General features: G+C 31.0%; 1 long non-coding RNA gene across 2 annotated transcripts; it reads left to right on the top strand.

Annotated features, from left to right (window-relative positions):
* The first annotated feature begins 209 nt into the window (after positions 1-209).
* LOC127712779 (uncharacterized) lies at positions 210-24,288 on the top strand. Of its 2 annotated transcripts, XR_007987312.1 has the most exons (11): positions 210-365; positions 2,156-2,174; positions 3,048-3,107; positions 6,601-6,639; positions 8,190-8,302; positions 9,192-9,218; positions 11,832-11,862; positions 12,563-12,622; positions 13,877-13,933; positions 22,342-22,416; positions 24,059-24,288. It is a non-coding gene; the product is annotated as an uncharacterized LOC127712779 (long non-coding RNA). The 2 variants fall into 2 exon arrangements; XR_007987313.1 differs by lacking the exon at positions 9,192-9,218.

Genomic DNA, 24,288 nt, shown 5'->3' with positions numbered 1-24,288 from the left:
TTAGCTTCCTGTTATTTTCAAGACTTATAAGGGACTCTAACATATTAAAATAAATAACATATTGCTATTTACATATTATTGTAACAGTGTTCTATTTCTGATTAAAATCTACTTTCGTTTTATTTAAGAACCATTCGTTTTTTCTGAAAGTGGTACAGTTTCCAAGGGCGAGAGTCAGATATTATTGTGTTATGGGTTGGACAAGGCAACAGACCTTACCTGGTGCAGACAAAATGAAAACAATTATTCTAAAATTGAGATTGACGGTACCAAATACAAACATGGTACAGATCCAGTCCATTATTTAGAAGTAAATGACTTTCAACTTAGCGATGAAGGAAAATACATTTGCAAGTTTAAACATGGTTTGTATATAAGATTTTATTTAGACATTGTTGAGTCATTGGGAGAATATATAATAAGTCATGGTATACGTGTAGCGGGTTATTATTAGTTACATAGTGTGCTAGTGACATAATACTATATATCTTGGTCAGTAAATTCCATATGGGGTGAGAGCGAAGCTCGAATCGCCATATGGAATTTACTGACCTCATATATATTATATTAGGTCACTAGCACACTATGTGACGAATTTATCTTACCAACTATCTTAACATGTGGTATTTATACTAGTGGCCTATCAAAGTGATTAAGTCTTCATTACCGTTAGTATTAACAACCTACATCCATTGGTCTATACAAAAACAAATGCCAACAATAACAACTTGTTAGCTTTAAATGTGTTTTATGAATTTATGTCAATCGTTCACCATCAATTCCATTGTCTGTTGAAACCTTTCAGATTTTCTCTGAGCACCGTATTGTTTTTATAAGGGGATGTAACACCACTACTAACCGTGTATTTAAATAAGCCCTGCCTACTGACCTAATATGGAATATACACGGTCTCCACGCGGTTGCATTTCACCAATCATATTCCTAGAAATGTATAGGAGGTAAGATAAACTACAATATCATTGGTTGCGTCGGTTTTTTGTTTGTTTGTATCAACAGTCTGAATGACTTATTGATTGATTTATGATTCAAACTCACAAACTCAGTAATGACACTCTATTGATACAATCATTCAACTAAATACAACAATCGGCCATCGAGGCTGACATTTATTCACCAACAGTCTGCATACTATATACATATGAGAAATAAAGGTATAGATTTCGATCTTCTATTAACGTATCAATGATCTAAATTGTAACATGCCAGATTAAGAAGTCTTCTATAAACTTGCATCGAAAATAAACCGTATTGGTAGTTCATAATATGGTGGTTTGGAGAAAATTTAAAATTTTCAAATTTAGATTGAGTAAATTAAGAATACATTGATACCAACAATTTATCATAAAATGAATGCTTATATCAATGTCGATTAGCAATACAATATCGGTTAAATTTTTGTTTTTTACGTATAAGCTGCTGATTATTTTCAAGAAATTATTTCCTCTTTTTTTTTCTTATAAAAGCAAACGTTCTTATAAAATTCTAATACACTTTTGCCCATCAGAAATGTCTCCATGGTATCATTACAGCATACAGGTTTTATGGGGATCTGAAGTTGTAACATACACACTCACATTTTTCAAACAAACAAGAAGGTTAATTTGAAGAATGGATTGCATTAAATTTGTACGGAATAATTCAAATACACATTATTCTAGTTTAATATTAACTGTTTTTCAAAATTGTAAGGAATATGTTAATCACGTTTGAATCTGAAATTTAAACAGTTTAATTAATCAAAGTACGTCGGCTGATATTGTCTAGTTAGACGGAAGCACTATTCCTGGGAAATCAATTACAATACATCACATAACTGAAATTGTAAAACTTGATGGTTTTCACGTTATAAAGGAATATTTTGTGAAAAAGTGTTGATTTACTGTAAAGGCTGGGATGATAATTCTGTAATTAAATTATTTCTTACGACATGAGTCGTATACAGACGAAAAAAAAACATTTGACAGAATAAATGATTCGTCTTTTGGCAAAAAAGATCATTATTTGTACGAATTAAACACTCACTGTAACTTTTAAAATATATTACAGATAAAATTATACATCTACTGTTGTATAATATAAAAAAAAATAACTATAAAATAACGGTTTGTAATATTTGATGCTTTCTCACTTTCAGGTAAAGACGGCCAATCAATGTGAGTAAAATTCGCAGGCATTGTATCAAAAAATACTGAAGCTTAAAGTCAATATTGTCTGTTTGAAATTTTTTTTTTTAGGTTTTGTCAGTTGCATTCAGTTAGATTTATATTGCAAAGTAAAACGTCAAAAGAGTATTTATTACTTATGCTTTGATAAAAGTGTTTAGGTCATTTATAAGCTGTTTCTGGATGATGATTTTATATGTTCACACATTGAGGGTTTTGAAATTTAGTTTCCAGTTTTTTATTACTGTATTTCTTTATCGTCTGTATCGACCAGTAACTTTACTAGTTGTCTAAGCTGTAAATTTTGTTTGATCAATAATTGTATATAGTTCAAATATTATACTTAACAAAACATCTTTCAAAATGTTTTACCACAATTATTTCTACTAACATAAATACTTTGATGAGGTATATTCGACCCTCGTTGTCAATCAGATGTGGATTTTAAAGTTCTATACATGTAGCTTACTCAAAATCCTAAAGATCTGAAAACGCTCCCTTTCTTCTTTCGGGATCATCTTATTTTATCAGATTATTACACTCCATCGAAAAGTTGAAGGCTGATATTTCATTGGCTATTAAGTACAACCGATAGGTAAATGATTAATTATAATACAAACTAAAGACAAATTCAACGAGTTGGTACTGCTGTGTGCCATATAAGAGAACGGCATACGTAGATACAAGTTTCATTGGGAGGGATAAATCGTAATTTGTACAAATTCACTTTGATTCAAACAAAAAGTATTCAAAGGGTTTGAATCGTCAAATCAATAACAAAAAACACAAAACACTAACAACAACAAAAAATGAAACTTCAACCGATTACGGATCTTATAGTACTTGCTTGATTTCTTGTTTCAGATCATCGTGTTGCCTTTCTTGTGAAGGTTGCCAAATTCCAATTAATGGATGTCAAGAAGGGTAAATTGTAATGTTGTTTTAGAAAATAAGAAGGGTCTTTTTCAAAGTTTTAACTTTTCGATTCAGTCGGAAACCAAGCCATGGAGAAGCCGTTATCTTTTTATAATCTAAAACCGACAAAAAAGTCAGATAGATAATCCAACCATTTTGAAACTGCGTTAGATTATGTGTTATTTTTATTTTTGTTTCCATAGATTACAATAAAAAATATGATTCAAATCAAAACAAATACTATACGTTGAAACAATTATGTGCAAATTAATAGTTTGATGCGAAATTGTATGATAGTTTTTACTTTTGTTTACACACATAAACTAAGCTATACATATTGTACAAAGGTTAAATAAAATCAAAGTTAAACATATTTCAATGCCTAGTTGATGTTGTGTCTCTTGTTGCTGTCATTCCTTCGGAAATCCTGTGTGCACTATAAATACTGAATGAAGAAATGTTATAAATTGCAGTTTGTTTGTCTCATACATCGATTTTAACCCTCTTGATTACCGCATGTACTCGAATTTAGTTTGTTTCGAAATGCAAAACTATTTGTACGTAACAGCATAAGGTTGAAGACTCAACAAAGGGACGTAACTCAGAACTGCTTCGTTAACATGTTGACAAATCTAAGGTGAACAGTTGAGTTTTGCAGCATATTCAAAGTCATTTAATGCTTCCTACAAGTTGAGAAAGAAACTCCAATATTTTTTTGCAAAAACAAATGGCGCGTCGAGTGATAAACTCTGGTTTGTAGGTTTCAAATCAAAATTCAGAAGTTCGATGTTAATAACTTTGCATTAGTACTTCGTTAAAATAATTGCAATTTTCATGTTAAACGTACCACATTTGTTTATCTAAGTTTATACGACTTTTTGAAAGAAACTCAACTTATCTATGTTATCTCAGTTGAACAAAAATATGCCGAAATAAGGTGGTCAAATGACATTCATTGTTGCTTTTAAAATGTGTTCCATCGGGGTCAATTAATTACAATATAAGATATCTAATATTAAAAATTTATAAAATCAAATGATTGTAGACACTTAAGTTTCAATCGTTTTTTTAAGCAACATTGATTTAAACAACCATCTGACAAACGAAACATGATTCCTTAACACAAGATATATTTCAATTTGTAGATTTTATAGTGTTACTGCATTACACCCTCTGTTCGATGTTGACCAGCTTTTGTGAATTTTCATTGCAAAAGGTTCGCACTTCCATTTTCCATAGAAGGAAGTGTGTTAAATTTCATCAAGATTACTTTGATTTCAAAACAGACTTTATTGAAATTATACTCACCATTTCGTTGCTAATAAATATTTACAATATGAAAAGATGTGGTATGAGTGCCAATGAGACAACTCTCCATCCAAGTCACAATTTGTAAAAGTAAACCATTGTAGGTCAGAGTACGGCCTGCAACACGGTACCTTGGCTCACTCCGAACAGCAAGCTATGATGAGCCCCATAAATTACTAGTATAAAACCATTCAAACAGGAATACCAAATTCCTATTTTAGTTTTATGATTAATTAAGTCATACAAAACTGACGTCTTCATTTTTTTTATTATACGCTGTTTTGCTGTTTAAAAAATAACCCAAATTTTATGTGTACATGTATAAAGTGGCAGTCTTTCCTATTTTGCATCAGAATTGTAAAATGAGATATGATTCATATTATCGTAAGCTTTTATATTTTATATTTGTTTCATTTTTTTTTTTTTTTTTGGCAAAGGCGTTTCTAGCTTTTCTACAACGTATGCGTTTGAATGTCCCCTTGGAATCTTCTGCCTCTTCTTTTGACAGGTATCAATGTAAAGAAATACTATTTCGTCAGTCCCATTTTGTTTATAAATACAATCTTGAAGATATTAATTAAAATAGGAGTTTATTTGGCTGCCTACACTTACATTAAGTTGTGAGTTCGAGCAATTTTTCTTGCAGTGTGTACGACTTGAACGTAGTTACCAGGGAGCAAGTTTCCTTTACTTCGCATTTTACGGTCTTGGGAGAGCCGTAGTGTAATGGTTAAGGCATCGGACTACTAACACAAAGGTTCCTGGTTCAATCCCCGTTCCGGGAAGAAAATTTCAGGGACTGAATTTTCGACTCTCCCTTGACACAATTTGCGAGTATGGTCTTGAGAAACGATGATAGTCCGTCGGAAGGGGACGATAAATGGCTGACACGTGTTAAGAGAGAGCCATATCTCTTGCGCGTAAAAGACATCCTTGTAGATTTCGAAAAAGAGTAGGCCAATGCCGCTACAATGCAGCACTCGCACCCGCAAAGTGGAAAGGGATTAATATAAGTTGCAATAACTTGTTTCCCCATCCTATAGTGTATATATAGTAATAAATATGTTTAAACTAAACCACTAATGAATTTCTAGTAGTCTATTATTAAAATTTAGAATATAACTTCTTTTAAAAGAAATTGTGTGATTATTTTTCAAAATTTCGATTTTACGGTCCTTTTTTTAGTTTATATTGTTGCTCTCAGTAACATAAATCCTTGAATAAAATTTAGATTTATAGAAAGCACACTACCTTTCTTATCAAGTATCCACCCGTAATAAAGTATGGTGGTTTATTTAATATATCGCCTTCTCTTCTATTAACAACGAACACACTTTTTCAGAAGTTAGAATACCTATTTTATTTACCATCGACCCTGAATAAGGTTTGAAGTATTTAACATATCGCATTCTCTTCTTATTTACAACAATGAAATATAAAAATAGAAATGCCTATGACACAAAATGTATGATTAAGTAAATAAATTATAACTTTATTGGCATACAATTCTCCAAAATGAATATTCAAAACAAGAGATTGAAAAACAAAACAGCATACCATTGACCTGATCGTGTTATCTATTAAAGGAAATCTAGTCTATGGTAAACAACGTTATAAGCACAGAAGGAATTTCATTAAAACAATATTTAAAATAATTGTTACATTCTATGGTACCAATACTTGGTCAGATTATCATAAATGATGATATATACAACAATTATCGTATCTAATTCAAACATAATATAGATCCTTAAATGAAGAAACGTTTGTTGATTCGATGATCTACAATGAGTAATGGATCATACAATGTACATAGAGCATGCCTAGTGTTAAGCCATTTGTAGATGACTTGAAACCCTTATAATTGCATTGTAACAATGTTAAGGAGATTACAACTACATGCATTAAAACTGTAGACCTTCATCCAACATTTGTCAAAAGTATATGATGCTTTATTTACCTTAGAACAGATAGAACAAAGAAGAATATATCAAAAATACCGAACCAAGGTAGATTTCAAAAGCATTGAGTCCATAAAAACTGACAAAATCAGATGTTTTCAACCAACAAAATAAATGAAAAGTAACTGTCATGTTCCTGAGCTTGTAAATAATATGTGTATATGAAGGTTTCTCTTGTAAGATAGTAGCTTAAAAGTTGATAGTCAATTAAACTTTTTAATATTGTCTATTAGGGAGACGAGTCTTTTGCAATTTGAGGTCAAAGATCGAAGGTATGTTAATATCATAATTTAGAAGTATCTACCTCTTATATTTAAAATTGAAAAATATGATATTTGATAGATGAAATGTTTCGAATGAATGAAGGGGAAATATAATGTTTATGCCAATGTGATAACAAACCAATGACACCAAAGCCACATAGAAGTATAGATTCTATCACTGCATCAAATGTGATACGATATTAATCCATTCGAGACAGTTATTTTTTTAAATTTAAAACGCGAGGCAGATTTATCCAATCGGATCTCCAGCAGTGATGGTGATACAAGGCTAGAAATACATTCTGTATACATAATTCGTCCTAACATCAGCGCAAATTTACTGATCTCACATTGTAGGGCTGATGTTTAGACGAATTATATATACAGAATGTATTTTCAGCCTTCGTCCGGCCACCGAAATCTTTGTTGTTGTAGAGCCTAGGAGGTCGAGTGGTCTAGCACGTCGGGTATAGTGAAAGGCGATTTGGTGCCACGATATCTCAGTAGCATGAGTTCGATTCCAGCCGGGAGAAGAACAAAAATTTGTTTTCGCATTGTTAACATTGTTGGGCTGATGTTAAGACGAATTAAATATACAGATGGTATTTTCAGCCTTGTATCACCATCACTGCTGGTGATCCGATGAATACAATCTGTCGCAGAGTTGTCACTGGTTAAGACGTACTTATAATATAATCATTTCTGTGAAAGCATCCTGCATTAATTTGTAAGATCCTTTACGATAGATAATTAAGCTGATCTGTAAAAATTTCATCTTCATGCTTTACATATCATATACTCTGTTACGACGCTAGATAAAAGCTGACGAGGAAAGGTAACACCCGGCCATTAAAAACTTTATTATTGTAGAGCCTAGGTGGTCGAGTGGTCTAGCGCGTCGGGCAGAGTGCAAGGGGATTTGGTGCCACGATATCTCAGTAGCATGCATGAGTTCGAATCCCGGCGAGGGCAGAACGAAAAAATTTCTTTCCCTAATTTACTGATCTGACATTGTTTGACTTATGTTTCGACGAATATATATATATATATATTGATTTCTGTTTGGTAATAACTTAAAAATATGAACCATTTTGTTACATCCGGTGATCTGTTGGTTTGGAAATCGCCAAGAACATCAGTTATTCGACCTGCTAGTCAAACATTGTCAAATGCGTTTTGTTAAAATATATTTTTTCACTTTTTTGGTCTTCTGGAAAATGTTGTTTGTGCTATATTTAGACCCCTCTACCAAGAAATTTGTTTTGCATGCACACATATAACAATTGTGGTTTTTTATCCAATGCAATCAATGGTTTGAACGTTGTTTTCAATTTAGACATGTTTAAATTTTTTTTGTTTGGGCTTATATTATATTTGCCTTCGGGTTTATATGATCCGTTCATCCTATTTCGACTATTTTAAAATTTAAAAGTCTATCCTAAATTGAGGCAAATTATATGGCCTTCCAAATACCGTTTCGATTCCTATAAATAACAAAAATAAAGTCTTGATGCTGTAGATGATACACAAAATTACATTATCTACAGTCTATTTTCCAGATTACCACCATTAGAGGCATTACCAAAGTCTCCGGAAAGAAGAGATGAAATAAAAAAGAAAAAGAAATAGAAAAAGAAAGAGAAAGAAAAAGAAAAAGAAAAAAATGCAGAAGGTGAAAGAAATGAACCCTGACACAAGTCATGTATAAATCGAAAATATAGTGGTATTTGTTAATTTTGCATAATTATTCATCTGTACATATTCCAAATGATCAAAGTATTCAAGCAATCGAAAATAAAGTGGTATTTGTTAATTTTGCATAATTATTCGTCTGTTCATACTCCAATTATCATAGTATTCAATCAACTATTTACGAAATTCTATAATGAAATATGCATGGACACTTATCACTCGTGTTCTTGGACTTCGTATGATTTCATACTTACAAATCTTTATCACATGACTAGAACAAAAAAACGTTATTATACGAGACCCTCTGTCTGCTGTATGTTATTTAAAATTAATATGTCACGGCCATGCATCTTCAAACTATACGTACTAACTTAACATGGTTATGCTTTTTACAAACAAAAATACTCCAACAAAGGTATGAGGAAGAACGTCCTTTTTTTCCCTTACATATGTTTTACAGTAATTATCACGAATTCGTTGACCGATATGATGTGACCTTGTTTTACCTCACTAATGATATGTTTCATAGCCTTAGTTACCAGCAATTCCATTTGATCTGTGATCTTACCGACTGTGTCCTATTTCCGATAGTTTTACTTTTTTAGGATTTGTTTGACGAATCTTACATACAAAGCAGGAGACGACTGATACCAATCAACAGCAACTGCTGACATACAATTTATGGAAACGTATTCTCTTAAAATGCTTCCGTTACAATATTCTATCTATACATGCTCATAAAAAGTGTTTTCATCTTGCCAAGCTTCTTCAATCTACACAAATACATGTTATGAATTTATTTTTCGTATTGTTTTCATGTTGTGTATTATTTTTTTTTTTTAACTCCGGCGTTATTTTGTAAATTGCAGATTATAACGTTCGACATTTGAAAAAAGGTAAATAAGAAACACATCAAAGAAAATTCTAAACGGAAAGTCCCCACGGAAATGGTAAAATCAAAAGCTAAAACACATCGAACGAATGGATAACAACTGTCATATTCCTGACTTGGTGAAGGCATTTTCTTATGTAGAAAATGGTGGATTTAACATAGTTTTATAGGTAGCTAAACCGCTCACTTTTATGACAGTCGCATACTGTTCCATTGTATTGACAACGATATGTGAACAAAACATAATAGGTAAAAATGTCAAAAATAGGGGTACATCATTCTTTTATAATCCCAGCCGCTATAAAAACAAACAAAAATGTCACAAAAGAAAAAAAAAAGGCATAAAAAAAAAGCACATTACCAAAATCGAAAGACAAGAATACATAATTTCACCACAGCACAATAACACAATAGACAAAACGGTAAAAGTAATAGTTTACAAAGACAAATAAAAAAATACTATTACACGTGATAAAGATGATAAACAACACCAGTACCTATGGAATCTATATTTCAAGACCATCGTGTATTATTTGCTAACTTGTTGCGGAATATTTATCAATAAGGTCTTGGTATCTTCCGGTGAACCTTTTAGGAAAAAGGACCAGATGTTTTTTGACATATCCCCGGTTCGTCAACTTTCTGCTCAGAACATTCAAAGTCAAGGCATTTAATGAACATCAAATGAAACTACAATTAAGCAGAAGGTTTTCTCGTTTGAATTGTTTTACATTTGTCATTTCTTTTATAGCTTACTATGCGGTGTGGGCTTTGATCATGGATGAAGGCTGTATAGCTGTTAATTTCTATGTCATTGTGTCTCTTGTGAAGAGTTCTCTCATTGGCTATCATACCACATCTTTTTATATATAAGACCTGAGTAGTATAATCATACACCAACATATGTAATGACAAAATATTCATTGTTTAAATTGTACGAATATAGAAAAGTGATTACGATTGCCGCTGTCGCATTCTATCAAAACAATATTATCAGGCCTGATCACTTCAAAATCAACTGTTCTTTAGGAACAAGATACAATTAATATGTCATGTAGCGACCGGATATATTCAATCAGATGATTTTTCTTGTTTTTACTCGTCACAATAGCATGAATTGTTTTCAATCAGACTACGAATTGATGAATGCAAAAGATTTATTTTTGTTTTGTTTCAATGGCCATGATTGTTTTCTATCATTATCGTAGGATATCAGTTGATCAATTAAAACGATTGGTTTTCTTGTTTTCAATAATCACTCTCATATAGGTCTTATCCAATCGTTGAAATAGAATGGTATTTCATAATTTTAATCAAATAGTGCTCTTTGTGGTCAAAAGTCGCGAAGACGTATTGAACCAAGTGTTCCAAAGAGGTAAAGTTGAAGTCATTCTTTCGAAGGTTTTACAGACCGCTTCACGACCTTGTTGATATTTTAGGAATACCTGTGTCAAAGATGACCACAATGATATTCCAATTGTCGTAATCACATGAAAGAAATAATCATAAAGTTTACATAGGAAAGAAGTGTTTGTATTTTATAAGAATGCTATGTTTTAAAAAAAAAAGACATTTATTGTTTGTTCTTACGTAGTGTCTGATACACCACTATTCCTTGTTAGGGTGGTGGTTGTGCGCTCACAAACATTTTTAACCCTGCAATATTCTTTATGTGCTTTTCCTAGGTGAGGATCCTATAATTCAATGGTTGTCGTTGATTAATGTCTAACTGTTTTTCGTAAATCGTGCTATTATTAATTAGGCTGTTTGTTGCATTGTTTCATGTTTTATCCTTACTGGTCCTTTTGAAGGCGAATTTGCGTTGAGGGTTTTCTCATTATTGAACGCAGTACGGTTACATATAATTGCTTACGTCCCCTTTATTTGTACATTGGTAGATATTTGTTCCATGTCAGCTCTTTTATTTACTGTTTACGTGTTAGATTAGTTTTGAATTATGCACAATTCGAAAACAAATAGAGTTATATTGATAAGCTTATATACTCTGTTCAATCATTTCAAACTTTTCTTTAACATTAAGTTGGTAATATTTGGTAGGATATAATTATATTTGTTTGTTTGTTTGTCTTTTTTTTATTTTAACGCCTTTTTTATCTGCTTTATCATGTTATATTATCTTGACAATTTGTCATAAGGGAAGCGGGATCGATCGAAAATACTTAACGACGTTTAGCTGTAAAGAAGGCAAATCTTAAAAAGTAATCTCAGAGTCAATCATTACTCGATATGAACTTTTTTCGTAACTACAGAAATATAATACGTCGACATCACGCAAAAGACACTGAACATACTGAATTACTTGCAAGCAAATTATCTGCACAGGACTAAATTTACCGCACTGGATAAGTAAAATAAATGACAGAAATACTGAACATGACTAAATAATTTATTTGTTCAGAATTTTCAGACGATATTAATATCAAAATAATAGTTAAAGAACAAAATTGGTTTACTTGTATTACAAAACTGGAAAACTGCGCCGACGAAAAAAGTGAAATAACAACTTCAATAATTTAAACAACTGAACAAAAAATACAAAATTCAAAAGCAAATATAACAATGATATATAAAATATACTGCTTTCTGCTTTATTCAGATGAAACCAACGACGAGCATAAAGAATCCAGGTATGTATAATCTAAATGTCAAGTCAATATGGATTTTTCAAATAGCTTTTCAGCTATTATGCTGTTCATTCTGATGACATGTCGTCTTGAAGAGATGGTAATGCTTATTGATATTCGGTTTTTGAAATACACATGGTAATCCATCCAGTTTTAAAGACACTTATCATTTACGTAGGAATCTGTCTATAATTTTATAGCGGAAATACACGAAGTGTTTACAAAAACTAAGAACAGTTTAGAATCCATGTTCATCTGCCGCATGCAATTTGATTCACACTTCGTTAATGAGGTAAGTCGTATTTGTGATCGTATAAATGAATGAATTTTAAACTTTTTTTCTCTCTATATTTTCTAACTATATTGTCAAAAAACTTTTCTCTTTTTTCCAAATAAAACGTTCATCTTGAAGTAACAGACCATTACAGATAAATCTTCAAGATGGTCCTGCGTTATGAATTAAGGTCTTGACGCTTTGTATCAATTATTTTTATATGTCTTCCGTCGTATGACTCTAGACTTGACTTTGTATGTATGCATCCAGCTGTCGCGTATTAGATTTGTTATATTACACTTTGTTGACTTTTTCGATGTCTATTTGATTTATATCCATAACAACATCTTTGATGTATGCTTTTTATTGCTGTCTTGGTTAATATAATTCAAAATTGAGATTTACCTTAAGAAATGCGTTATTTTTTAGTTCTCCAAAATTGACAGAAGATTTGACAAATGAAGAAGAGATGACTGTTACAGTTGTAAGGTACTTATGTTAATACTGTTATTAGACGATCGAATGTGGTTTAAAGATGGCTTCTAGTGTTGCCTTGTCACGTAAGGCGAATCTAGAGATAGACATTAGACATACGTTTCCAAATGTGTGCATATGTTATATTATTTTTTTTATAATTAGGCGGTGTGGTAGAGGTGGTGGTGGTGGTGGTGGTATAAGATTCATTCCTGCAAAAGAATGTATTGCCAAACAATAGAGAGAAACAATTATTCGCAATTGTCCGTAAAACAATCGTTGACAAAATAGGCTGCTTTCCACGATAACAATGTTTGAAAATCATAATAGCATCCTCCTTTCACCTTAGTTGGTACAATAAATTACTGACAAAGTGACTTGTATTTTTCAAACACCGTAACAATTCATTAATGTCTATCTTTATGCATTTATAGTTATATCTTTTTTGATGTATCTGGATAATGATGTATTAAGTTTATATTTAAATTTATATTGAGTCTCATTTCACATTAGAAATCAGCGTAGGGCGTATTTAAACGTAACAAAAAAGAATTCTGGTATCTAACTTTGTGTGGTCGGTAAATCTTTGCAGACAATGATATTTGCTAGTGGTCTATGAGTCAGATTATGCATATTTCAAGGTTTGTCTTGTCGTATAACACACCTCGGGTGTCAGGATTAAAGAACAAAAGACATCCTTGATCAATACTGACACGCCGAAGTGTGTTATACGACAATAATTTAATTTTGGATGTAACGCGTCTTCTGATTGGCTGACGTTGTTTTGTTTATCAGCTCATAGACATAATTTTGTCATGTGACCGTGACGTCATCAACGTTTTTCATGGTTTACTCCGGTTTAAAATGGAATTTAGAATTAAATTATAAGAAATGACTGTAATATTTTTTCTGTCTATTCGAAATAACATAAAAAATGTGGTGCACACTTTAAAATAACTCGCTACGCGGGTTATTCAGTGTGCACCACATATTTGATGTTATTTCTTCATAGACAGAAAAAATATTACAGTCATTCCTTAAATAAAACATTTAAAATTTGTATTATATGTAACATATTTGATTTTCTAGAAGTATTTATTTGAATGAAAAGTTATTTTGTTCGATGTACATTTTGTTGACGTTTCCGATTTCTATTTGTTTTATATCCATAAAACCGTCTTTGATGTATGATTTTTATAGCTGTATTAATCATGTTAATTGATATCATTTAAACTTATGATTAACATAAAGAAATGCGATATTTTTCAGTTCTCTAAAGTTGACAGTGGGTTTGAAAAATAAAGAAGATGATTTTACAGTTGTAAGGTACTTATGTTGACAACACAGTTATTAGACGATCGAATGTGTTTTAAAGACGGCTTCTATTTATCAAAAACATATCTTGTTAGGTCTTTATAATCTACTTGTCTCACTGTAACATTACCTAGATTGCAATTTAAATCTCAATTAGATTCACTTCATTTATGAGGTAAATCTTATTTGTTATCGTATACATGAATGAATTTTAAACTGATTTTTTTTTCATTTATACCCCCGCTTTAAAGACGTATGGTATACTGTTTTACCTCTGTATGTCCGTCAGTTTTTCATTCCTGCACTCCATCAGTCCGTCAGTAAGTCCTTCCGTCCCATGATGATTTTTCGTCGCATCTGTCTCAGGAAATAATGTGCAGGGATTTCTGAAATTTGGTTTCAGGGTTTGTATGAGTCATCTATACCGTGTGATGCGTTTTCATATTCATCATTCAACAATTTCCTGTTTGACGAACACTTGTAATATTTTACACATGATAGCCAAGTTGAAATGTTCGTCGAATCTTTCTCAAGAACTACATTACAAGGACTTCCGAAATTAGGTTACAGGGTTTATATGAGTCAGCTTTACCGTTTGGTGCGTTTTCAGATTCATCATTCAACAATTTCCTGTTTGCCGAACACTTGTATCATTTTACACATGATAGCCAAGTTGAAAATTATCGTCGCATCGTTCTCAAGAACTACATTGCAAGGATTTCTGAAAATTTGTTTCAGGGTTTTATATTGAGTGATGTTATTTTATGCATTTAATGTTTATGTGTTCTCAATAAAATGGTCACTTCTCTGGTTATGTCAGATTTTTTTGTGTTAGCTCTTTATAAACAGATTGGATAGAAAAAATATAAAATCTTTTTTTTTCGGTTTTCCAATTCCCTTCAAATGGTAATGCATGTATGCATTATATATGTATGAAGCATTGACTGTCCCTCTAGTATCTTTCGCCCCTCTTTCCGATGAATATTCCATTTGATAAATACTTTGTTGTTTGAATCGACATTTTTGTTGACATAATTTGTAGATTTCTTATAAACGCTTAAAAAAAATACTAAACTTCGAATTATCATGGTTTAGTGAAAAAGTTCAATTAACATTTGAAATTAGAAATTGTTGTTTTTTATGACCGCAAAATATTCTAATACAAATACATCGGATTCATTTCTGAATAAAAAAAATGATTCTTAGCGTCTTGAAATTACTATTTTGTTACAAACGTTTACATAAAAACCAATGAACTGAGTTTTTCGCAAGGCGCGTTCGATGCATACAAATTTACAAGTACAAAAAGGACAAAATACATGAATGCACCTTTAGTAAGGGTATATGTAAAATTTTGTAATTCAAAAGTTATAGCTCAAAGAAAACATCTGTTTGAATAGTATTTTTGAGAGTGATATGAGAAATACTAATTACACTCGAACGTACAGTCTTTAGTGAGACTATCAGATTAATTGCTAACGGACATGATTGATTAGTTGTTGGTATCGAACGCAACTTTTAGCAATATTGACTCAATCATGGTGATTCCTTTTCATTTATGAGGAATCTAAAAAGCATGAAGAGAACCACCAACATTTGGCATGAACACTTTCACCTACTTTGGAATGTTTCGACCTGACAACCTCATTTTAAACAGAATTGGGATTGTTGTAGACGAACAGCGCAAACCATTCGTCGACCAATGTACAAGAAGCAATAAGATGAAACAATAAATTTCCAATACTAAAGTTAAATAAATGAATCGAATTAACTTAGATGAAGTACTTGGACTATAAATCAGAATTTTAATCAATATTCAATGAAATGCATTTGTGTTTACAAAAGACAAGTTCAAATATGAATTCATGAACCTGCTTCATGGTTAGTTTCTTAATTTCATCGCAAAAATCAAATCATTTCATAAAAGTGTTATAACGGACTGTTTCTGTATAGGACATTTTATAGATTTGCGATCACCTGTATTGGTCCATGTCGATGACATTAAAATCGAGATACAGCGAATTTAAACTACAAGGGAATATATATGGTTTATTTCTTTTAACATAACTGCTTGAAAAACTAATGTAAGTTTGGACACTTATATTCCGATTCAAATGAAATATCTAGCATTAAGCGGATAGCTCATATTGTCAAAAACTGTGACGTGAACGAATAAAATCATAAGTTAATCATGCTAATCAATGTAAATGTAAATACCAAGATTGAAAGTAAAGTATAGTGTGCCAAGAAGACATGTCCAAACAAACCTTATATTAAATATAACTTAATAAAAATAATTATCTATCTTTTCATGAACAAATAAATCATTTCAAAATAATTAATACGGTTTTTACTAGTTCAACATTAACAAATAGTACAATGTAGTAGTACATTGCAAATGTAAGACCATAGTGGTCTACTTTTTTTATGTTACTAGCTGCTAACCATCTATTAAAAGTTTTCAACAAACAAAAAATTCTGCAATTAAAAATGGTCTTCAGAAATATTGAGATGTGGTAAATATGACTAGTGGTTTCACTCATATGTGGATTCTTAAAATTTTAAGATTTACTAGTATTGAAAAATCTTCTATAATATTTTTTTACTTTTTTGCTTTAACATCAATATATTTATTGTTTTACATTGTACATTCAGCATACAGTCTGTCTTCTCATTGGTATAATGTTTAAACCACTACTGGCTGACTTTTTTGTCAAATTAGTAGCAGAATTCATACAGAGCCCAGTAAAAGCCAAAAATTAAAAGACATTATGCAAACTTGTTTAATCACTTGTAGATATATTGGTCACTCAATAATAGGTGTGTGGTCTTAACAAAAATACTGCTCCAACAGCGTTATGAGGAAGAACGATTGAAATAAGTTTAACGGTCTCCAACACAAACTGGTTAGCTTTAAACGTGTTGTTTTCAATTTTTTAGTGTTTGGAATGGCTAAACATTTTCATTTCTGTTCTGGTACTATGAACAACAAAAATATTTGTTTTGTAACAAATATTTCCGTATTTCATTGCTGTATACTTAACAACAAAATTATATTCATTTACCTGGGTATGACTATTTTATTTGGCTGCATTGTATCCAAGGTGATGGTTGTCTATCTGATATTGTTAAATATCTCACCTTTATTTTATTGATTTTGTATTTACATTGTGTCATAGATCAATTTTATTCGTTTAGTGTATGTTTACTTGTTTGTGTTATTAAGTCTTTTGATTGAGTTAAGCCATTTCACTTGATATTTAATAGTGTGTCTTTCTATGTTGGGATGTTACACTATTGTTTCAGGTAAAGGTGGTGGTTAGTACCTATTAAAACGTTAAAACTCGCTGCATTTCTTTGCTCCTGTCCTATGTCAGTGGTCGTCGTTTGTTGATGTGATTCATAAGTGTTTTTTTTTTTATATAGATTAGATCATTGATTTTCCTGTTTGAATGGTTCAAGACTAGTCAATTTGGGGGTTCTTTATAACTTGCTGTTCGGTGTGAGCCAAGGCTCAGTGTTGAAGACTGTACTTTGACCTATAATGGTTTACTTTTACAAATTGTGACTTGAATGGAGAGTTTCTCATTGGCACTCATTTCACATCTTCTTATACCTATATAAACAAGGTGTGGTTTTTCTATTTTGTGTTTTATACATATAGACAAGACTTATCACAACAACTTGTCATTTCTATGTGGTTTTTTTTTATCTTTACGAAATAGTTGTGCATTTTGCAAATGAAATCGATGACATGAAAAGAGACTCGAGTTTTGGGTTCAAACAATTTGTGCACATAAGGGTAAAGAGTTGGATTAAATACGCAGAAAATGACACAGAAAACACAAGATGTAAAAAAAAACTCCTGTTACATGAAATTTCAGTTACCCAAAAAATTCACTAACGTTGAAAAATAGTCCGTTACATTGAGATAACCTACATCATTGACTTCTCCAAGGGCTGATCTTTAAAAAAAAAGGTTCATAAAATTGCAAACAAAATTAATTCCCATAGTGATCTTTTTTTTATTTCTGTTGAAAAGGTAACAAAAATACGGAATCCTTTCCGATTTTGGTCCTGTTTTAAGTGATTTTTAGTCATTACGACGTTTTCAATGTCACCCAATAAACAATATCTTCATGTAACGTTTTTCTCATTTATTCAAATAAAAATGTAATTATGTAAATAAAGGCAACAGTAGTATACCGCTATTCGAAATTCATAAATCGATTGAGAAGAAAAAAAAATCCCGGTTACAAACTAAAACTGAGGGAAACACATCAAATATAAGAGAACCACAACACTAAAATGCAACACACACAGAAACGAACTATTATATAACAATGGCCATTTTCCTGACTTGGTACAGGACATTTTAAGAAGAAATGGTGGGTTGAACCTGGTTTTGTGGCTAGCCAAACCTCCCGCTTTTATAGCAATGTTAAATATAACATTAAAATGACAACATTACATGACAGGACTACAATACAAATAAATGGGAGAACATACAGGACAGAGAACCACACAAATAATAGCTATCAAAAAGTACCAGGCTTATAATTTAATACGCCAGACGCGCGTTTCGTCTACATAAGACTCATCAGTGACGCTCAGATCAAAAAAGTTCGAGAGCCAAAACAAGTACAAAGTTGAAGAGCATTGAGGTTCAAAAGTTCCAATAAGTTGTGCCAAATACAGCTACGGTTATCTGCCTGGGATAAAAAAAATTCCTTAGTATTAAGAATAATTCATACTTTTGCAAACAGTAAATTTATAAAAATGACTATATAATAGATATTAATGTTAACACCGAAGTGATGAATAACTATAGAATAAAAACGAATACGTAAAACAACCTAAACCAGCACATAAAAAAGGCACAGCCGAATTAGCCGAAAAAATTGACGCACAAAGTGACGTCACATTTGAATTTCTAAAAATTTCCAAAAAAAAAAGGATAGAAATCAAGATAAGGTTTGTAATACTGATATAACACGTATTAATAACAATGAAAATTACAATACTTATTTATATAAAATTGTGGTAGTAATTAGATAATTAATTGTATTATCTAGCTGTGTCGGTATTTCTTCTAAATCAAACTGTAAACCAAATACATCGTATAAATTTAGTTGACCCAAACTAAAATCTTATAAATGAACTGTAAACCTCTTAAAGACCGGAATACAAAGCCTGCTAATCAATCCTCAGGTGACAGATTCCAAATCAGGTACTTAATCTGCCTGATCGAAACATATTTTGTTTGCTAAAAAGTTGTATATTAAGTAAGCTCTTAACTTATTTTGAAATGATACATAATTTGTTTTATTGTTTTTTAAATCCAAATATACTTCCGGTAAACACAAAAACAACAAACATAAAGGAAACCACAATTTATAGTTTTTGCACTCAAAACTTATTTCCATTATTATTGTTTTCATGGAAATATATATTCAGTCCACGCTGCGCGAAATAGTAAAGTATCTTCAGATCATTGAAGAACTACCGAAAACCAAAGCAAGAGAAGATATAATAATCTTATATATTGTCAATAAGATATTTAAAAATAAATATATATGTTTTTACTAAGTTTTTCAAATAAGATTTTACAAGTATGATATTAGGTGACAATTTGACCATGAGAAATTAATTGCCTACTTATATCTATTATACACACATAAAATAACCATCTTCAAAACATTTTACAGCAACTGATGTATAACACTCCCACCTTAGAAAAAATATTCTATATTTTTTTCTTCTTTTTTTACTACAACAAATCAACTTCTGATATTCGTTCTTCTTTTTGTGTAAAGGCATGTTCATCTACAAAACAGGAAAACATTTGAATTATCTTAATCATTTTAAATATATATTCATATTCATCATTGCATGTACAAATAAAGCTTTATCTAATAATTGTTTAAAACAATGTATGATTTTGTTCGCCTGAATAGCTTTCTGGATTCACCATCACCAGGAACGCCCAAACTTTGAAATGTGAAATCCATGGATGTTATCGAGATTGGAGATGTAACACCAAAAGAGACAAGAAAGGAATCATAGCCAATTGGTCTACGGCTAACTTCGCATAATTCTGTTATATTGTTCTGAAATGTGGAAAAACAGATCTTGTTTATAACATGAGAACTTAAAATAATCAATTACTTTTACTATTGACATGATGGTTTTATTTGACATTTGAATATTTTTCGATATTTGAATTCCTCGATTAGTTATTCTTTTTATTACATTGGCAAATGTTTTTTTTATGAAATTAAAATATAAAATTGTAACTTAAATTAAAACTATATCTTTTTTTTTACGCATGAATAATTCGTTTTGATCCGACGTTATCGACGTCTTGACAACGCGTATTATTTTATGACGTCAGAGGAGTGAAATAACCACGTTTATTTCACATGTGAAATTATCGATTTTTTATTTCACTGGGAAATTAATGTAATTCATTGCTTGCAACCAATGTAGTAGCATTGAAAAACATAAATAAATTGCTGGCATAAATATAAACAACCATTTGAACGTTTAAAAATATTAAAGTATTTGAAAGGTAACAGTAGTTTTTCATTCTTATAGACATTACTTTATATTGACTTACTTATTATGTCTTCCCTATTTTGCCAATTATCTATGCTATCATCAAATTGCGAATAAGATAATGATTTGATTGTCGAAGTGTATTTTGTTTATAAATCTATAACAAATGTAAGCTCGGTCAGGTTTGTAAATGAACGGTGAGCTCTATTCACTTTCACTGTACTAAATGTAATATGTTTGACAGCATGTAACCGATTTCCTTTTTGCATATATATATAACCCTTTTTTTAAAGATTTTGTGCCTCTGTCGGATCGACTAACTACTGATATTTGTAAACCATGATACACAGTAGTCTTTATAATTAGATGTATCCTAAAATAAACAAATAAACTCAAACGTATCTGTTGCTGGCAGTCAAACAATAAGACCGCAAAAAGTTCGAAAGGACTGAAACCTTAAGATTTATGTAAAACTCTTCCAAACAGCAAATAGATGCAAACAAAAAGCTTTATCATATTTTCCAATGCCTTATGAAACTTTCTAAAGCACCATGACATTTTTGGATTGTATGCTCTCAAAAAATATTGATATACACATCAGATAAATCATTCATAGAAAAATCCTATTTTAGATTTACACTTATATTCTAATAAATAATTACTTAGGATGTGCACTTAATGTTAACAAGTTATCCTTATAGAAGATTTATATTCAACTTGTTGAAAGGAGGTATAACAATTGAAAATCAGATATTAAGTCACACATTATAGTTATGTTTCAGGTGCTTTATTTATTAATGGTTCTCCACAGACATTAAGGTTTGTTTAAAATGTACAATGAAATCTGTCGTAGAGTTGCCACTAGTTCAGACGTTCTTATATATAAATATATATATAGAAATTTCAACTAAGTTTGGTTGTTTTTGTAAAATTCGAATTCTCTCAATTTTATATATTTATTTGCAATCCAATTATTCGTTTAAGTGCTGTTTTAACCATTTTAACATTAAAACACTACATCAACGGTCGATCTGTAATGAATAACGGCAACAGTAGTATACCGGTGTTCAATATGAACATCTATGATAACGACATTTCTGAGTCTAAGATAACTTGTCACCTGATTTTATGTTGTACTTATGTTGCTCATTCTTCACAATGTCTTAAGTTTTCTATGTTATATTTTAGTATGTTTGTCTGTTTGTTATCCGTATGATGGCGTTTCCAGTATGTAATCGTCTCATGAGTTTGAATATTATGTTGGTAGTTTCCTCGTTTCTTTCTTACTCTCTCAAGGATCTTGGTTACGGTTAAATTAATAAAGCAGTTGTCAGATATGTTACATTAAATCTTCTGTATAGTTGTTTGAATCAAGAAACTTGCAATAACAATTTCTAAACTTTTTAATTAAAAAAATATACACGTTCTCAGGTTGTTTTTTTTGGTTTGTTTTTTTATTTTTGTTTTGCGCATTTTACAACCAACCCGACAAATAATATGAATACAGATTTTTTTCTATCATTTTCGAATAGTATGTATGTGTGCTTCATTTAGTTTTCTACTTCGTGCATATGAACACAACTCATTCTAGTTATCTTACTCAAAGATGGATCTAATTTAATATCAACATTATTGCTGCAAACATAACATGTATCCAACTATTGTCTTGTAAGATCATTTGTATACAAATAATCTATCTCTTCTTAAATTGTGAAACAGTTTTATGCATTGTTTCTTTTAATTTGCCATTTTTTTTATCGATGAAAAACGGTTTGATATTTAATCCTCTACGTTCTCTTTTTTCCTCTCAGAATATAAATAGTAGCATTTATTTATATATTTTGCCTTGTTTCATGTTTCAGATCATCTTGTTGGCCGTCTCGAAAGGTTGGACAAGATCCAAATGCACAATGGCATGATTCTGATACTAAAGGAAGGTAAATTATCATCAAAAGTACTTTTTATCTGAATGAGTAATCCATCATTTTAAACGTTTGATTACGAAGATGTATTTTGATTTCCAGAAGAACTATCTAGTATTGAAACGTTATGAAATCCAAAGATTACTGATACAAGAAATGTAGGACCTACACGTATTCGCATCTTAAATGACCTCTACAATAGTTAAACTATATTCAAAAATACATTGACATAGCAGCAGAGACTGAGGTTATTAATCCCCTTTATGTCCAACCACAGTCGTAGTATGCGGGAAGAAGAACAGTTGTACTATTTCTGCATGCATCTGCCAGTCATGTATTGTGTATTTTCATATCACCTCTATACTCTATATCCAATACAGTAGGGGAGAAGTTATTTGGGCTTAGTGGCGTTTAATTTTCTCCCTTACTGTAAGGTATAAAAAATGGGCTTACGAAAGAGAAATGACTTCGAATGGTCAATAACAAATCCAAAAAGTATACATGTGCTTTTTTAAACTTCTACAAAAATGATTCTTGTTTAACCTATGGTGATAACGCAATTTAGCCAAACAAAACTCTGCAACAACATTTTTAGAAAATCTATGTAAGCGTCAAGTACGATAAAAGATCATGATATATGCACCAACAGTCGTATCAACTTGAACGTTTCAACAGATTGTCATATGAAGATATGCATGCCAATAACAAGTTCTTCGCCTATTGATGTCCTTTGAAATTTACGTTATATTTCTGTACATACTTACCAGCGTTTCTCAAAGCTTTGAACGTGGGGTTCTATAGTGTACATAGTTTATGCATACTGCTTAGACTTTGGTAGATGTTGAAACATATCTTAAATTTTATTGTTTCAATCTAAAACAAGTAAAACTAAGAGTCTTAAAACTGTATATTTGCATCCAGCCTTTATTAATAAGGATATGAAGAAACAAATTTGATGTATAAGTCAAGGTCACAATGCTTAAGTCGTTAGTAACTTAGCACTTATTAATCTTTCAAACGTTTTCATTATTACTAAGCAAGAGATGCATCCTGCATCAACTTAGTAACTATTTCAATGGCCATTTATTGTTTGATATTACAATTGATAAAGTTTTTATCCCATATCTTAAAACTGACAACTAAAATATGACACTGGATTGAACAATTATGTAAATTGAAATAAGGGGTTATGCATTAAGCGTATATGCAATTTGATAACAAACCAATGACAAATAAGACACATATAAGATATGGTCCTCAATGATGATACTGTGTGTACAATATCTAAATCAGACCATTATTTTACATGAACAACATCATTAATAGGTACTACTTAGATTATCGGAAGATTGATTCAAGAAAATTAGTTTCATTTTTATTTAAAAACCTCGCCATGAATACAGGTTAATACCTACTTAAAAAGTATGTATACGTGACGTTTAATTTTAAAACAGTTGGAGAACAAATTGATTAAAAAAAACAATATTTAAAACCACAAAATTCAACCAATTGCACCATGTCTACAACTTGGGGTTGAAAATCCTTAGAGTTTGGAACATGCAGCACTTAATAAACAGTTTATTCATATAAATAGATCTTAACGTTTCTGATAATGTAAAAAATTCTTAAAATATAGTATCCACAGTTTCTTATTCAGATCAGCAAAAGCCAAGGCTCAACATTCGGACGAGATTGTAATGAGTTATGTTGAAAAAATAAAACAAACATTTTGTGATGGTCAGTCTATTTGTGAGAACCTTGACTATGAGAACTTATTGCTACATCAATGTCCATATAGTCTCATTGAAAAAGAAGCGTTAGATGGTCTTAAATCTACCATGTCGAAAGAAAGTCAAAGACCAAATGAGAATGAAGCACAAAATGATA

The sequence above is a fragment of the Mytilus californianus genome, unplaced genomic scaffold (genome assembly GCF_021869535.1).
Source record: "Mytilus californianus isolate M0D057914Y unplaced genomic scaffold, xbMytCali1.0.p SCAF_8, whole genome shotgun sequence".
Taxonomy (NCBI): Eukaryota; Metazoa; Mollusca; class Bivalvia; order Mytilida; family Mytilidae; genus Mytilus; species Mytilus californianus.
The sequence above is the reverse complement of the archived record's forward strand: the minus strand, read 5'-3'. Positions and strand labels throughout refer to the sequence as shown.